The 9003-nt window shown below is 38.0% G+C and overlaps 1 protein-coding gene across 2 annotated transcripts in view; it reads left to right on the forward strand.

The window, feature by feature from the left end:
• The first annotated feature begins 254 nt into the window (after nucleotides 1-254).
• LOC144980805 (uncharacterized) overlaps nucleotides 255-9003 on the forward strand; it is a 56908-nt gene continuing 48159 nt past the window's right edge. Inside the window, exon 1 of one of the 2 annotated variants that reach the window (XM_078928618.1) lies at nucleotides 255-641. The gene's annotated coding sequence lies outside the window, so the exon portion shown is untranslated. Of the gene's footprint in view, nucleotides 642-6271; nucleotides 6712-9003 lie in introns of those variants that run through there. The other variant, XM_078928619.1, reaches the window with a different exon arrangement.

A 9003-nucleotide genomic window follows, 5' to 3' on the forward strand; every position in this document is an offset into this window, starting at 1 on the left:
TAGCACTCCACTTAGTAGTCAGTAGTAAAAAATTACCCCAACTGGAAATTTAGTATAATTCAAAAAAAAAAAAAAGAAAAGAAAAGAAAACACGCAAGCCACCAGGATATGATAGTAAATTGTTTATCAAAAGTGAGTAGTTTTCTTAGTGGGGATGGGAGTCAACAGACTTTGGCATTTTTTGGAGTGTTTTGGCATTTTTTGAGTCTTCCACTGGCATTTTGTTGCAAAATAATCTGGCAACCCTGAACGTTCAACGTGTTTTTGATTCTGTCAGTTAGGCAGTTAGGTAGATCAGTTAGACAGTCAGCTGTTAATCGCATGTCATTGAGGTCAAATAAAGTGTGTGAAACACCAAAACAATCTGGAAGACAGTATAGATAGTATGAAGTTTACGTCACTTTGGTCTTTGTTATTGCTTTTTGCCATCCACGTTTATGAGTAATTCTCACCGAACTGTATTAACCTGACTATAAATGTTGTTCAAGTTTATAGACAAAGTTTTGTGTGTGGTTCGTTATACTTGCGGATGGCAATGTTGTGAGCTTCTTAGCCAAGCGCATACTATCTATTTTGTGGAATCTTTGGTTTGTTGTGTATCGTGATTTCTGTATGGATAGATAGCACACAGCACAGACCAGGTGAGTTTTGATCAAAGTGTGTTGTGTGTTGACAGATTTAATTGTGTTTTGTTTATGATTTTATGGTGATTGGTTGATAGATGACGGCGACGACGGCGATGAATGTTTTAAATGGCGATGATAAATTAAATAATAAATGAGTAGGATGATGAGGATGATGATATTGTTGTTGTTGCTGTTTTTGTTGTTGTTGTTGTTGTTGTTGTTGTGTAAGGGTGCGTATTGTTTTTGTTGTTGTTTTTGTTGATGATGATGATGATGATGATGATGATGATGATGATGATGATAATGATGATGATAAAATTAAAAAATAAACATGAACATATATATATATATATATATATATATATATATATATATATATATATATATATATATATATATATATATATATAAACATAACAAAAGAATTATAGAGAGAACGAAATTGACGTCACTAAGCTCTTTGTTATTGATTTTAGCCAGCCATTTTTATGAGTATTTCTCACTAAATTGTATCAATCAGACTATAAACGTTTACGATAGTACATCATCATCATCGCCGTCGTCGTCGTCATCATCATCATCATCATCGTCGTCGTCGTCGTCGTCATCATCATGATGTATGTTCGTATGTCTGCCTATCCCTCTGCCCACAGTCTGTCCCTCTATTTATCCACAATCATATTGAACGCCATTACAATCGTACATCTTTGGTAACTTGAGTACCTAAACTTTGAATCATTTCCCTCCAGCCACCCCCCCCCCTCCCACCACAAAAAAGTGTGTGTGTGTGTGTGTGTGTGTGGGGGGGGGGGGGTTACTATTGAATCGCAATTGTAAGATTTGTCATTTCCCCCATGCTCCCCCCCCCCCCCCCCCCCTTCCCCTCATGCGCACCCCCCTCTCAACCCCACTAATTTATGCGTCATATTAAAGAATGTCACCTCACCAAAACATGGCGTCAACAGTAAAACAGTTCTTTGTTTTTAAAGTATGTAGTTGTTATCTGCCGAAGTACGCAGTTTAAACTTTGAAATTACGGGTTTTTAAAAAATGTAACCGATCGCCTCAAGACGGTATTATGTAGGGACGATTAAAAAACAAACAAACAATTAATCTTTTATTTAGCGCATGCGCACCAAACGTGATCAAATCGCTTTACAAGGGGTCTCAAGCCAACAGAAACACATAACATAGGACGAGACATGAAGGTTGCCAGGCGATATTACAGTTGTTCCGACAGAGACAATGTTGTTAACAGTCAGGTACTCCTTTTACTCCTGAGTACGGTGAGAAAATGTGAGTAATGAGCCTTTTCCAATGACTCAACTATGAGCCGAGAGAGTGACATACCACGAGACCACATAGACTAGCTGTATATGTGCAAAACAAAACAAAACAAAACAAACCCCCCCATCTCTCTCTCTCTCTCTCTCCCCCTCTCTCCCCCCCCTCTCTCTCCCCCCTCTCTCTCCCCCCCCATCTCTCTCTCCCCCCCTCTCTCTCTCCCCCATCTCTCTCTCCCCTTCTCTCTCTCTCTTTCTCTCTCTCTCTCTCTCTCTTTCTCTCTCTCTCTTTCTCTCTCTCTCCTCTCTTTCTCTCTCTTGTTCTCTCTCTCTTTCTCTCTCTCTCCCCCCTCTCTCTCTCTCTCTTTCTCTCTCTTTTACTCTCTCTTTCTCTCTCTCTTACTCTCTCTCTATCTTACACTCTCTCTCTCTTTCTCATACTCTCTCTCTCTCTATCGCTCTCTCTCTCTCTCTCTCTCTCCTCTCTCTCTCTCTCTCTCTCTGTTTCTCTCTCTCTCTTTCTCTCTCTTTTACTCTCTCTCTTTCTCTCTCTCTTACTCTCTCTCTATCTTACACTCTCTCTCTATCTCATACTCTCTCTCTCTCTCCACTGAACTATGCAAACTGCCACCAAGTGATACCGATAGTGTTATATTGTGCGGCCATGTGGTCTAGTGGTATGACAGTCGATTTTGGATCGGAAGGTCCTGGGTTCGAGCCTCGCTCGGCACATAGCTGAGTCCATGGAAAAGGCTCTTTACTCACATTCTCTCACCGTGCTCAGGTGTAAAATGAGTACCTGGACGTTAACAGTGTTGTTTCTGTCCGAAAAATTGTAATATCGCCTAACAGGCGTCATGTCCCGTCCTAAATGTTAAGTGTTGCTGTTGGCCAGGGATAAAAAAGCTATATAATAGCGTGCCATGTAATGAGTAGACAATCTGGTCACAACCTCGTTCAAGTCTTTTGTTTTGACTTGTACGAGTGTCTGTTTTTTACGAAACCTGCCGAAACCCGGAAGGTACCGAGTTCGATTACCCGCCGCTGCGTTGTGTGGCCTTGAGCAAGTCACCTCGCCCTAGCTCAATTTGCGGCGCTGCACTGCGGCTGACGCCTGGGTTATTCCAGTCTTCCCGTGGAATAGACCCTAAAGACAAATTTCCCCAATGGGATGAATAAAGGGAATTTAATTTATTTTTATTTATTTTATTACTAAACGTGCTCAAAGCGCTTTACAGGGGGTCCTTTTCCAACAGCAACACTTAACATTTAGGACGGGACATGGCACCTGTTAGGCGATATTTAACAATTTTTTTCCGACAGAGACCACGCTGTTAACGGCCAGCTACTCATTTTCCACCCGAGTACGGTGAGAGAATGTGAATAAAGAGCCTTTTCCAAGGACTCAACTACGAGCCGTGTCTGATTGATAAAATGTATGTGAGAACTAATCACCAAAAGTGGCTGTCTAAATAGAATTACAATGAGCTGAGTGACGTCAATTTTGTTCCTTCTATTGATGCTATGCGTTAATGTAAAATACTCAAAACTCCCGCCAGCCAAATCATACATACCAACACACAAAACTGCGTGAAACCTTTAAAGTTTATAATTGTCTAATTGATATAATTTAGTGAGAAATAATCACCGAAATGGCTGTCTAAAAACAATAACAAAGAGCTGAGTGACGTCAATTTCGTTCCTTCTTTAGATTACAATGTGAAGACAAGAAGTTGAACGGACGCCATTTCATTATTATTATTATATTATTATTATTATTATTATTATATTATTATTATTATATTATTATTATTATTTATTATTATTATTATTATTATTATTATTTATTATTATTATTATTATTATTATTATTATTATTATTATTATTATTATTTTATTATTATTATTATTATTATTATTATTATTATTATTATTATTATTATTATTATTATTATTATTATTATTATTATTATTATTATTATTATTATTATTATTATTATTATTATTATTATTATTATTATTATTTTTATCATTATTATTTTTATCACTATTATTATCATTATTATTATTATTATTATTATTATTATTATTATTATTATTATTATTATTATTATTATTATTATTATTATTATTATTATTATTATTATTGCAGCGTTACTGGAAATCCCTCACTCCATCGTGAAGGCTTCTAAACACAATGTGTCAAAGGTCATGGTCATTATTCTGGTCAATGAGATTTTCCTGAATGATTGAGTCCGGGACTGTTTGTTTGTTTTTATTTTTTTTTTTTTTATTTTTTTTTTTTTGTTGTTGTTTTTTTTTTTTTTGTAAGCGCAATTGGAAATCCCTCACTCCATCGTGAAGGCTTCTAAATATAATGGGTCAAAGGTCATGGTCATTATTCTGGCCAATTAGATTTTCCGGAATGATTCAGTCCGGGACTGTTTTGTTTTTGTTTTGTTTTTAAAAAAATAATATTTACTTGGAAATGTAACCTGGACAAGATTCATCGGCCAATGAAAACGATGGGAATTCTTTTTCAGAGGAACTCGGCTCAATGCCAGTGTTCACTGATCCTCGTCGGGCCAGGGGCCGCATAAGGCATCAATCAGAGGGACTTCCTTTTCTGTCTGTCTTTCCGCTGCATGGATACCGCGGTTTTAAAAAAATGAGCTTTATACAGCGCAATATCCACTAAATGTGCTCAAAGCGCTTTACAAGGGGTCCCTGGTCAACAGCAACATTTAACGTGTAGGACGGGACATGTCGCCTGTTAGGCGATATTACAATTTTTCGGACAAAGACAACGCTGTTAACGGCCAGGTACTCATTTTACACCTGAATACGGTGAGAGAATGTGAGTAAAGAGCCTTTTCCAAGGACTCAACTATGCGCCGAGCGCGAGGCTCGAACCCAGGACCTTCCGATCCGAAAGCGAGTGTCATACCACAAGACCACATAACCGCACAGGTTATTCCCGAGGGTTAGGCGAAATCGATGCTAAACGTAGAGGTAAAATACTCACATTATCCGCAGCCGGACGTAACGTACCAACACCCAAAACGGTGTCTGTAATCTTGAATGTCTATAAAATTGTCTGATTGATATCATTTATGTGAGAACTAATCACTAGAATGGCTGGCAAAAAAAAATCCCCCCAAAACCCCCAAACAATTACAATGAGTTGAGTGACGTCAATTTCTTTCCTTCTATTGATGCTATACATATAGGTGAAATACTCACATCATCCGTCAGCCAAATTAAATATACCAACAGAGGAAAAAACAAAACAGTATGTAACCTTGAAAGTGTATTTTATCTGATTGTTATAATTTAGTGAGTAGTAATCACCTAAATTAATATCTAAAAACAATAACAAAGAGATGAGGCAACGTTAATTTCGTTCCCCCTATAGATAGTATGCGCTTGGCTAAGAAGTTCATAACATTGCCATCCGGAAGTATAACGGACCAACATACAAAACTCATTGTAACCATGAACTTTTATAGTTTGGATAATACCGTTCAGTGAGTATTACTCATAAACGTGGATGGCAAAAAACAATAACAAACACAAGAGTGACGTCATCTTCATTCTATCTATAGATTTTATTTACAATTTGAAAACATGACGGTGCATGGACGCCTGTTGTTTGTAAGCGCGTTTGGAAATTCCGTGCACCGTCGTTAAGGCTTCTTAACATAACGTGTCAAAGGTCATGGTAATTATTCTCGGCAATGAGTTTTTATTTTTTATTTGAATGATTGAGTCTGGGACCGTTTAATGAAATAATTACTCGGAAATGCAATCCAGACACGATTCGCCGACCACCGAAAACCTGGGGAATTCTTTTTAACGGGGAGGTTGGCTGACCCCATTTCCCGCGAGCATTGATCCTCATCGGGGGAATCTACCTGGTACTTCCGTTTCTGCCTGCCGGCTGCAGGGATGCCGATGTTATTCCAAGTAAGACTAAAAAGACGATATTTGAATTCAGCTCTTTATCTGCAGACCGTCTCCTGGTTTCCTTGGCGGGTCTGCAGCGTGTTCGTCGTCTGCCGTCTTTTGCCGCCAGTGTTCGTTTTGGGGAATTAACCCTCTCCTTACCAACAATAAAAACAAACATATCTCCACAATCAAAAATTGATCAAGATGTTCTTAATGGGTGAGAATGTTTTTAAAAAAATACTTTTGTCATCGAGCGTCAAAACGTCACAAAGTGCGCGTTTTCACAAGACTTTACGACAAATTTTAAGGACTTTTCATTAAAAATTGTATTTGGAGCCACCTATTTTTCTAATCTTCATAATTTTCTACACCAATGTGTGTACTTTGTTTGCTGGTTACAAAAAGTGCACAAAACGCACCGAACGGGCCGCTAAGCGAACGGACTACTATAGGAAAATCGTCACATTCGTTTCGATGCAACCAACATTTTTCTTATTCAAATTTCTCTTGTATATCATATTATAATTAAAAGAAAACGAACAGTGTGTTGTAGAGTATGTTTTGCTGAAGAAATTATTTATCGCAAGAACTTACTGCTATTGTGTTTGAGTTGTAAAAAACATATTTTTATTTTTGTGTTAGTTGTGTGAAGTTTTGAGGAAAATCCTGAAAATGGCTGGTCAGGCTAACAATCCATTCACTGCTCGATTTCCATTGGAGTGATTTTTTTTCGAAAACATTTCATACTCATTCATAGGAACCCGTTGTTTTGATTTGTGACTTTTTCTTGGATATGAATCGTGGAACAGCCGAGCTAGATTTCACTTGACGTGGGATGGAATATCTTCACATCAGTAAGTTTGTAGATATAAGTTGACATTCAGAACCTTTGGGTCCATGGAGAGGGAGTTTATCCCGGTTTCAATAGCGTGAAGCGGGCAATAGCAATTGCTTGCTATCCTTTGTATAGGAAGCTAGTCTATCGTAAAGTACATTCCGCCAAATCTAACAAGACAGCTACCCATTCACTGGTGGGTGGACAGGGGGGGGGGGAGGGGAAGAAAAACTCTCGACTGCACCCGGGATCGATCTTGCCCCCTTTGCGTGACAAGTGAGAGCTCTATTAACTGGGCTTTTGTGACCTACGAGTTGTAATAGTCTGATGTCACGTCCGCCCAGCAACGAGCAGTCACAAAGAAAATCGGTACTTTTTATCCTTCATGCTGGCTATAAATTTTTCACATGTCATGTGATCAGAATGTATAAAAGTCAAAACATGATCATATTTATAATGTTTTTCTCCTCTGAATACACTTTTATGCTCGTCGGAGAAGTATTTCATAAGGGCGTCCGCCATTGTTCCGATAGTTTAGAACAAGTTACTAAGTTACTATGCGTCATTACGAGGGAAGTGACGTCACAACTGGGTAGCCATCGTTAACATAATACAGTGGAACCTCCCGATAACGACATGCACGGGACCGAGTTTTTATGTCGTTATCCGGAGGTGTCGTTATTTAGAGGTTTCCAATATGGCGGACAAAATGGGCGTGGTAAGGCCCGCGGGACCAGTTTTTATTAACATTGACAAGACAAACAAAACATTGTAGTGTATTCCTCTTAGAGGGTTCTTGTGCGTGTGTCTGGATGAGACTTTTAGGTGATCTGAACTGAGAACACTGATAGTGTGCTCCTGGAATCTACATCTGTTCCCTATTACTATTTAGACCATTCCCCTTTGTCTTACTTTTTCTTATGTCATTTCAATTGTAAATCTAGAATGTTTTTTGCTCTCCAATTTTCTTCCTTTTTTACTGGCGCTGATATGACATAGATGTGTCACAAGCGCTGTAAAACCTTTTAAAACAAGTGAGTTAGATAAAATTCCTCATCCTCTTCCTCCTCCTCCTCCCCCCACAAAAACACTACTACTACTACTTCTACTACTACTACTACTACTACTACTACTACTATCACCACATAATATCACATTTTTCAAGATTTTGTGTTTACTTGCTTACACTTACATTTATACCTTGGTTTTTATTAATGCATATCAGCCAAGATTCGTCAAAAAAAAGCTGCTCATTGGTTCAAGCAGGAATCGTTTTTATAAACTTTGAGTACTCATACTCGGTATTTTTAGTATAGAGCAGTAAAGTTAGGTGCCCCAAACGTAAACAATAACAAGTTGCTAGTGATTTCCGTTAGGGACCGGAATAATTTACGCACAATATAGGTCTCCCAATTTTGTAGTTTGAGTTGTAGGCAATACACTTTCAGTATTGAAAATATGTTTACATAAAATCTAACAGTTGCAGAAATAATAATATAAGGCTAAATTATTATGAAAATCAGGCTCCGAATAATTCTCGTTTTGTTCACACCAGCGCAATAATTTGCTCTGGTCTAAAAATAGATAGACTGTAACTTTTGATAAATTTTAGAAAATTTTACCTTTTGTTCCATAAAATATCCATATCTAGACATTATTTGATGCATGATCGAGTATTTATGAATATGTGTTTCTTTTGCCACCTAACAGCCAAATTTTAAAGGTTATTTTTTTCTATTATTTACATTGGAACGTGAGCTGTCAAGACAGGAACATGTGGTTTGCCACGTGCTTCTCGACCTTTGTTTACGTTTGGGGCACCTAACTTTACTGCTCTATCAGATATCTACGAAAACTGCCGAAAATCGCCAAAATGATGTCGTTATTCGGAGGTTTTATCAAAAAGTGCGTCGTTATCTGGAGGTTTTTTTTTTACTGATCTTAAAGAGAAAAAAAATCGGGACCACGGGTCAATGTCGTTATCAGGAGGTTGTCGCTATTCAGAGGTGTCGTAATCGGGAGGTTCCACTGTATAGCCTGACACTAGAACCCTCTAGGACTGGCAGTTTGACGTCATTTTTTAAAGGTTTGTGTAGCGTCTAGTGAGTTGTCGTTAGTAGAGCTCAAGGAAACTAGTTATTTCATTGGTTGAATTATTGAATACAACTCACGGTTTGTTTTCTTTTGTTGCCAAAGACTGGCATTTTGACGTCATTTTTTGGTCAGTGTCAGGGTATGTTTACGGTGGCTACTGTTGAAGCCCATTCAATCATCATTATAGGTTGTTTCTCGAATACTACTAACGACAACT

This window comes from Berghia stephanieae, chromosome 10 (assembly GCF_034508935.2).
Source record: "Berghia stephanieae isolate SIO BIC M18660-M18661 chromosome 10, UCSD_Bste_1.3, whole genome shotgun sequence".
In the NCBI taxonomy this organism is placed as follows: Eukaryota; Metazoa; Mollusca; class Gastropoda; order Nudibranchia; family Aeolidiidae; genus Berghia; species Berghia stephanieae.